General features: G+C 44.3%; 1 pseudogene; it reads right to left on the minus strand.

Moving 5' to 3' along the window:
- Positions 1–5,507: 5,507 nt before the first annotated feature.
- On the minus strand, positions 5,508–8,295 carry LOC113201538 (saoe class I histocompatibility antigen, A alpha chain-like; annotated as a pseudogene).
- Positions 8,296–9,722: the final 1,427 nt, after the last annotated feature.

Below are 9,722 nucleotides of genomic sequence, written 5' to 3' on the forward strand. Positions count from 1 at the left end.
TGTAGAAATAAGTAAACAAGGCCTCTGACCTTGAGCTGAGCTTCTCAGAGATGTCTTCATTTCTAAGATAAAAGCCCAATTGGGCTCCATGGTAACAGCTGGCAGGGGGAGGAAAGAAAGGGGGAAGAAGCTCTCCCCTTCTCAGGTGTTGTCCTTGACGGGTTAACTTGCCCAGAACAGTGAAAGAAAAAAACTGTTTTTATGTGAACTTCTACAGACTGTGAACTTCTGAGCCCCTCCTCTTACACTCTGGGTATAAAATTCTCAAATGACCTAAACTCAGGGTTCAGCAGATTGATTGATTACAGCAAAAGCTGTATCCTCTGAACCTGACTGCAGCCAAATAAAACTGTTTCCTGCTCTCTTTGGTGCTTTGCCTTGTCTGTCCCTGCAACAACTGATCTTTTATTCTCCAAGGCAGGGTTTATCATTAATCCCACTTCACATCATGGATGCTTTCATCTTTGGAAATTTTATTGTAATCTTTTATATATCCTCTCTTGTTTAATGATTGATTGATTTTTGTGATATTATGGATTAAACCAAGGACCTTGTGCGTACTATGCAAGCACTGTAACTCTAGACCTTTTTATGTTATACTCAGACAGGGTCTTGCTAAGTTTCTCAGGCTGCACTTGAACTTGCAATCCTCCTACCTCAGTCTCCCGAGTAGCTGAAATTACAAGCTGTGCTATCATGATGGACTTTTTTTGTCTACCATTTATGTCTCTTATGTAATCTTCTGAGCATGAGTAATTCATTTACAATAACTGTATTTTTTTGCTGTGGGTGTGTTGCATTTTCTTCTTTTTATCACATACTTGGTAATTTTTATTTTTTGAAGCCACATATTATTCACTGATAGGGTCACAGACTCTTTTGAATACTGTGTTCAAAATCCAGCAGACTATGAGGCTTTCGCATGGACAGTGAGAACAAACACTTTTTCCTGGCCCTGTGTATCCTTAGGTACCATTGTTTCCTCTAGTGCTTTTAGACTGTCTTTCCCTGTCCTTGGATCATGTTCTTATGTGTGTCCTGATGGACTGAGGACATGAGAGGTGCCCTCTAGACCTCCAGTGCGGTTATTTTCAGCAGCCTTCCCTATGTACCTTCATCTGGCCTATTCTTGCTGTTGTGGCCTCTCCAAATACTTCTCTCTGTCTTCTCACCTCCCTGAGCCTTCAGGCTGTATAGGGCTCTTCCTCCCTGCACTGTGTCCCTGTGAACTGCATCCAGCAAGGAAGATGGACAATTGTAGGCCTCTCCTATTTCATTCTCTTTCTCTGCAATTGCAATCTCTGTAAGACTTGTCCAAAGTCTAAATGTCCTTCTATCTTTTCATATGCCTTTATGAATTTCTAGTGCTTTTTACTCCTTTATGACTCAAAGCAGGATTCAATGAACTGTTATGATTTTACTAATAACTAAATTTGGTGTCTTTGGAGAATAGCCATGTCATTGTTAGTTTCCTACTTCTACGGGCATTTTCAAGGTTGTCTTATTTTTCTTTATTCATAATACTGGTTATGATACTAATTTTTTGTTTCCTAATTCACTTATGGACATCTATGAGCCACTCTACTATCTGTTGTTTCTACTTATTTTTGATCCTATTGTCATTTCCACTTGTACTTACAGATTTCTGCTCTAAGCATCTAATATCCTTTTGTAATGAATTGTGTAAATAGTCTGATACATTGGTTGAATATGGAATCCTATTTTTATACACACCTTCAAATTTTGAGTCAATCTAGGACATCTATGAAACAAAATCAAGTTTTAAAGTTATTTGACCCAAAATTTGAAAGCCAATCAGGGCAACAAACCTAACAGTGTGCACAGTGGTGATTTTGAATTCTCAAAACATTTGTGTTTCTTCCCTTTTTTTTTTTGACATAAGGTAAATATATAAAGAATAATTTAGGACTGAGAGACAAAATATTTTTACTTCTTGCTCAGAGAATATAAACCTTTTTGTTTCCCATATTATTTAACAGAAATCCAGAATACCTCCCATTATACTCCTTACTTAAACTATCTCTGAGGATCATCACTCGTGTGTTTATTATGATTGCCAAGTGTTCCCAAAGCCCATGTGCTAGAGGCTTGGTCCCTGGGTTGTGCTATAGAAAATCCATAAAATCCATCAGAGATGGGGCCTCCTGGGACATCCTGAGGTTGCGGGGGGGATTGTACCCTAGAATGGCATTGTTAAACACCTGCCCCTTCTTCTTCTCCTTTGCCTTCTGGACAGGAACAGAGTGTTTTGCCAGGGTTTTGCCCTGTCCAGTGCTCCCAACACAATGAGCTGCCTTATTACAGGTGTGAAGTGGCAGGGCCTGTCATGGACTTCACCCTCCAAAACTGTGAACCATAATCAACCTTTCCTTTTTATACTGAATTATCTGAGGTATTAGCTTACACTGACAGAAAACTGACACAGGAATATACCTTGAATGTAAGAAATAGCAAAGCTTTTTCCAGATTGGACAAATTCTTTGGAATAAGAGCCAATTTTCTACATGAATTTCTGCCACATTAATATATTGAGATAAGGAATTGTTCTCTTACTTCTGTACTTTTGGGTGAGTCTTCCATTTTATGTCTTTTTTTTTCACTGATTTAAGGGTATGAAGTGGCCTTAAAACTACATTACTGAAAATGGAATCAGCATGAATTACTGATACCTTCCTGCTGTGGCTCTAACACCAGGGAAGATGCTGAAATACTATTCTGTCTAGAGTAATGCTAGTTCAAAGTGTACTAAGAGCACTAGCCTTAGACTTTGAAATGTTTGTTACCAACTCACAAGACACATATAGAAAGTGAGAGTGAGCAAGGACACCTCTACCACACCTTGCCCCAGACTGACACCAATCAAGCAAAAGATGCATATTTACATCAAGTCCTTGGGTCTGCTGAGAACAGTCTGATCATCAGCTATTGGTATAGCAGTTTGAACACCTCACCTTTCTAATTACAGTGTCACAAATTTTGGGTGTTCTTCTTATTTCCTCTTTCTCACACTCCAGTTAAATTCGTTAGGAAGTGCTGTAAAGTCCATCTTCCATCTTCAAAAATGTGCAGCCTTCAATCACTTCCACAATTTCCCCTGCTTATACTCCAGGTGAGGTGATGATATCTCCAGCATAGGACTGACTGGGTCCCCACAGTTTCCCTGCTGCCTTGCTAGTCTTCCAGTCTCAACTCAGTTCTCAGCTCAGTAGTTGGAGTGATATTTTGAAAAGATGCACCATCTCTGTCTTTGCTCCAAACTGCCTCACTCAATGCAAGATTCCTTCCGTCAACCTCCAGATCTTAAGTGACTGGCTGTGCTTATGGCTGTACTTCTTCCCTGACTCTGCTCAGGACAACCCAGATCCGTGCTCTCCCCAGAACACACACACACACACACACACACACACACACACACACACGACCCTGTCCTGATGCATTTGTACTGCAACTTCCTCCTTCCTAGTAAGATCTTCCTCCAAAACATCCACATAACAAAAGTTTTCATGTCCTTCAAAACTTTCCTCAAAGATCACCTAGCTAGTAAGCCCCATGCTGAGCACCATAGTAAAAAAGCCATCTTCCCTTTCCACAAACTCCCACTCTGACACCTGCCCTGCAGCATTTACCACCTAACATGATGCACAGGAATGGGGTGGTTTCCCCATTTTCTCACACTATGATGATAGGAACACTGTCCTTATTTACTGTGCTTTGAATGTGTCCTCTTCCTCTTTCCTATAGACACAGGCTTCACAAGGTTGGCACTTTTGGCTTGTTTTCAGTTCCCCAATGTATCCTGGATACAAAATATATGTCATTATCCAACAAATGAGAGCTGAATGAATGATCAGTGTCAGCCCTTCCCATTCTAGAGATACTTTCTTTATTAATGGAGTTTCATAACAAATGCTGCTGTGGCATCTGCAACACAAGGGCTTCTCACACTGACGTCTCAGGCATTTGGGCCTTTCTCCCAAGTGCTGCCCTCCCTCTCTCTACACCAGCACCCCCCCCTGCACTCCACAGGACTCAAGTACATTCTTTTCTTCAGGAAATATGATCCTTGACTAATGAGTCATATTTTCCAACTAAACAGAAACTTCTATGACTCTATCCATCTAGGAATTGTAATGGAACAAGTGCTAGGATTAGTAGAACTCAGAGCAGTAAAACTGCTGAGTAGTAAAGATGGAACCCTAAGAGGAATTTATCTAAGATGAGAGTCATGAGGACTTTCCTCTCTTCCCATAATCTGATCCCTTTAAAAATACTGGAGGAATGATGGAAAATACAATCCAGGAAACTACACTGGTTTTTGTGAGACAATGATAGATTTCTGCTGCTGTCAAAAGTGAGATACACTCAGAGGAGAATGAGAGCAGAACTCATACTTACTAACAAAAACAGGGATAATTCTCTATAGAAATTGAGAAATGAAAAAAGGTAGAGGCAGAAGGCCAGACTCAGGTCTCAGCCAATGCTAATCCACGTGATGCCCTCCCTTGTCCATAGTCCTGGAGACAGGACCAGCCCTGGTGATATCTGAATTACTGTCATCACAGGTCCTGGTGGGATCATCAGCTATTGACTGAAGGGACAGGACTAAGAAGCAGGGAAGATGATGCAGCTGAGGAGTAACCACATCAAAGCCCAGGATGGACTGAGCACAGACTGGGTGCCACCTTGTCCACTCGTAGCTCCTTTCAATCTTCTCCTGTCCCCAACCTGTAGCAGACTGAGCACAGCAAACAGGTGAATGCTGGAAGGTTTTAGTTTTATTTTCTCTCTGAAATTTTAGGAATATTCCTTTCCATTTTAAATTTAATTTAATTTATTTTTATGTGGTGCTGAGAATCAATCACACCCAGTGCCTCATACATGGTAGGCAAGAGCTCTACCACTGAGCTACATCCCCAACTCTACTCCTTTCTTTTAATTAACCCATCAACTATATATTTCATGACACAAATTTGAAATACAAACCAATATCCGTATTCTGTTTTTCAATAGCAAAGGTAGCAGCCGCTCAGGGCAACATAAAGCTAAATCAGGAATGGAGACATCCCAGCCCCATATCTGCTACATAGGAAAGTTGACTGAGGAAGAGAACAGGACAGTGTGGGTAGGGGTCTTGATGCACAGGAATGGGCTGGTTTCCCCATTTTCTCACACTATTATGATAGGAATACAGACTTTAGGTATAGTTAGGTGCCAGTTGCTAAAGGAGAAGTCAGGACCTCTTGAAGTCACTGTAGGGAGCAGCAAGAAAACGGGGGACAAATTCTGTATCGCTCAGTTGCAAAGAGGCAGCTCTCTTACACTGTAAAAGAAAGTAATACAAACAAGTTCATATCAGTCACTGTAAGTGGAAACATACTGAATAACCCATTAAACACTCAGAATGTCAAAAATCCAGAGTCCCTATACACCCTATACACTCAGGTGCCAACTCCTCTGTCTCTTCAGGCCCTCCAAAGTCTCACTTTTTAAGTGGTGAGGGACACATTAGAGCCCTGTACACTGTCATTGCCAGAGCAAAATAAAAACAAAACCTAGTCAGAGTCCAGAGGAGATGTGGCTAGTGGAATTATGGGATGGATCAGCTCTGCTATGGCTCCCCTCTACACTACCCCAAAGGTCTCAAGGATCACTGTTCATCATACTTAAGGCAGCTGAAGCATAGGTGCCTTTTTTCACTTCTGCGGAAAGGAGATATCAAGTGAGAAAACAAGTGGGAAACAGGTGTGAGAGGTGCCCCATAGTCCTGGTCACTGGGTATGTGTCCAGAACTGTGACTGCAGATGTAGAGAAGGATCATCAGAAGAAAGGAGAAGTGATAGATGGAGCCAACTGCTCTCTTGGAGGTCTGCGCTCAGCAGGGAAGTTCCCCTGGCCTCTAAATGCTGGGAATCAAGTCCCCATCACCACAAAAACCAGGGGGATAAAACTGTCTTTTATTTTCTATGAACTTTAAAAATATAAAAGGATCTAGGCTGGGTAAGTACATGTGTAGATATCACTTCCAATTAACAATGTAGGCACACTTTCTACCAGGTACTCGAAACCACTAGTAGGACAAAAAATTCAGCCCTGCACTTTTCCTACCTGTGTTTTTCTTCTTCCATAAGACACAAGCAACCACAGCTCCAAGGAGGACCAGGCCAGTAACAATCCCCATGATGGGGATGGTGAGCTGAAAGGGTGGCTCTAGGAGAGGAAGGGAAGTCAGGTGAGGGGCCTGACCACCAGCTCTCAGTTCTCCCCCTATTGAGGGTCTCCAGAAAGCCTCCTGCTTTCCTGACTACAGGCTCTGGGACCTCACCCGCTCCTTACCCTATCTCAGGGTGAGGGGCTCAGGCAGCCCCTAACGATGCACATGGCATGTATATCTCTGCTTCTCTCCAGCAGGTTTTTACCTCCATAGCTGCCCATTTCTGGAAGTTTCCATCCCCTGCAAGACTGGCCTCCACAAGATCCATGTCCTGGGTCTGGTCCTCTCCACCTCATGCCAGTTCAGAGTGATCTTCTTAGGGTAGAAGCTAAGAGCCCAGCACCTCAGAGTGATGTGTCCTTAAGGGTGGTGAGTCACATGTGTCTTTGGGGAGGGGGGGTCTGAGAGGAAGAATATGGAAATTTAAATATTTTTGCATTACATACTCCTAGGCCACTGACCTCAAGCATCTGGTATAATCTCCTTTTTTTTTTTTTTTAAGGTCTAGAATCAGACTGAGACAAACCAGTGTAAGACACTTCTGGTGTCTGACAGGTTCTTAAGGTTCTGATCTGCATGGATACTGAGAGATGTGGAAGATCTGGAGTCATACTTCCAAAGACACTATGCAGGAACAGACCAGACAGTGTGTCCCCGGTGCCAAGACTGCTGTCAGGGAACTGTGGTCAGTTATTTATTGTCCCACCAGTCAGGGAGAGACCAGATCCCCTACATGTCCTCAGAGAAAGCCGGCTTCAGTTCCTCTCTAGTACAGCACCTGGGAATCCAGGCCCACTCACTTTTCTCTGAACAAGAGGGAAGAGTGGGTGCCATTTTCCTCCCCTCCTGTGGGAAGTGGGGGAAGAGATCTGCAGGAGATCGCGCAGGTGTCCCGCAGCCCCTCATACCTAACCGCTGCAGTGTCTCCTTCCCGATCTCCAGATATCTAAGGAGCCACTCCACACAGGCGCCCTCCAGGTAGGCCTTGCTGCGCTCTGCATCACCGACCGCCTCCCACTTGCGCAGGTTGATCTGAGCTGCAGCATCTGCTGCAGTCCAGGAGCGCAGGTCCTCACTCAGGGTGATGTAATCCTTGCCATCACAGGCTCACCGCTCATACCCTGGAGGAGGCGCCCATCTGGCCCCACGTCGCAGCCCTAAGAGCTCTGGAATGTCTGAAAGCCTGTCCCCTCATTCAGCGATCAGCCCAGTCCCCACCCTGCCCACCTCGCAGGTCCCCCCCCCCCAAAAAAAAAAACTGTAAAGGAAACCCTGTCTCAGTCCCCTCCGGCTCTTTCTAAGGGTCTCCGAGGGTCCCGTCGCCTTGGGGTAAACCGTAGCCCAGGGAATCCGGACGACTGAGAACCGACCGTGAGGGACAGGAGGGGTCGCGACCTCCAACACCGTCCTGGGGACACTCACCGCCCTCTCTCTGGTCGTAGTGGCAGCGCAGGTTATTCAAGTTCACTCGTTCAATCTGTGCGGCGTTCTTGGCTTTCGGTGTGTTCCTAACCCAATAATCCGGCCCCTCCTGCTCTATCCGCGCCTCCTCCCTGGGATTCTCGGCTTCGCTGTCCAAGCGCACGAACTGCGTGTCCCCCACGTAGCCCACGGAGATGAAGCGGGGCTCCCCGTGACCCGGCCGGGACACTGAGGTGTGGAAATACCTCAAGGAGTGGGAGCCTGGGGGCGGGAGTGGCTCAGACCTGTGCGATCCTTCTCAGGGCATCCAACCCGGGTCCCAGGTAGACTGCACCAGGCGGAGACGAGCGGCCTCCAGGGTCTAAGACGGCGGTGGGATGCTGGAGGGAGGGGCTGAGGGGAGGGGAGGAGGGTCAGGAAGAGTCGCGCCACGCCGGGGAGAGTCTGGGTCAATACTGGCATGGACGCGGCGTCCTAGGCTTCCTCGGGGTCCCGCAAGCTCACAGGACAGGCGATCCTGTTGCTCCTGTGGCTCAAGAGGCCATTTCCCTCCCGATCCTGCACGCACCCGCGCAGGTCTCTGTCAGGTCCAGGTATCCCAAGAGCAGCAGGAGCAGGGCTGGGGGCTCCATCACTCCCATCCTGCAGCTTGGTGGATTCCAAGTCCAGGCCGGTGGGTGGGAACTTTAAAACTGAACCGTGGAGAAGGTGATTGGCTTCTCTAGGAGCCCGACACCCAATGGAAGTGAGAACTGGGGCCGCAGCAGCAGTCTCCCTGCAGAATACCTGGCCCAGGTTGGGAGAAGGATAAGTGCAACTAGGGAGAAGGGGAATCCCCAGTGCTCTGAGTCCTCATCCCAGGCCCCCTGAGAGCCATTAATGGGGACCTGAGACTTTGCCCCAAACACCCTTTTATACCAGTCGCTCTAAGTCATACAGTCCCCCTGATTCGTGCCTCAGCGAGTAAATAGTCCTCTGAAACGTTTTGGTTTCAGGATCTTCATAGGCTGTTAAAGTGTAGTGTGCCCTCCAGAGGTAATGGTGTTTATGTGCATTATGTCTATCGATATTTGCCATATTAGAAATTAATTCCATTTTAAAGATATTTATTCCTTCAGAGTATTAATAATTAATTTCATGTTAACAGAAATAATGATTTCAAAGAGAAATAATTTTTCAAAAAAAGGTTTAATTGGAAGACTGGATCATTTTACTGTCTACAGTTTTGAAAGTCCTTCTCATTAGAAAACTGCTAATTTTAAAGGTGATTTTAAAATATCTTCTGTATTTAACCTGTGATTTTGGTTGAAATGAAAAAAATGCAGCCTCAGAGAAATATCTAGAAAGAATGTTTTTAATAACATTTTCAATAACTATGGCTATTTGTGTTTGATACTTCATTAAAATGAAACAAGTGTTAGCTTCCTAAAAGTTCTTTGCCATATGGATCCTGAAACATTATCATTGAAGAGTTCATATTCTGTTGCATTAAAGTCTGTGGGTGTACCATGCAAATTGAATGAATCTTGTGCTAATGCATCATATTTTTGAAAGTCATGCACTGTTTATCCAAGTTATATAGACCTCTAGTGTTAACACATGTAAGTGCAAATAATCAAGAGTTCATATGTTGGTATTACTACAGATTTCACCAGAAAGTGCTATAAATACTTGGGAGTCTGTCAAGTTGATAGTGGTGAATCAGCTTCTCCCAGATTCTGATTTTCTCTTGAAAGCATGCATTTTATCATTGAATATATAAGTGTCAGAGGATTATCTCAAAGGGACAGGTTGAGTTCATTTTTTTAGAATGTTGGCCAAATATTAAAGTCTATGGAATAGTTTCTCTATCAATTATTCTTTTACACAGGAATAGTATTCAAAAAAATGGGGCAGATACAATTCACCAAATGGCTTTTGTTGACACAAACACCCTACTTTTAAATGTAGCAGATGTGCTTTATGTGTACTTCCCATTCTGTCAAATAAGCATTTTTGAAATGTGGACTCTGGAATGGAGATTTAATAAAGTTCATGATTTTTAACACTTCAACCAGGATATGTTTCA

The sequence above is a fragment of the Urocitellus parryii genome, chromosome 8 (genome assembly GCF_045843805.1).
Source record: "Urocitellus parryii isolate mUroPar1 chromosome 8, mUroPar1.hap1, whole genome shotgun sequence".
Lineage (NCBI taxonomy): Eukaryota > Metazoa > Chordata > Mammalia > Rodentia > Sciuridae > Urocitellus > Urocitellus parryii.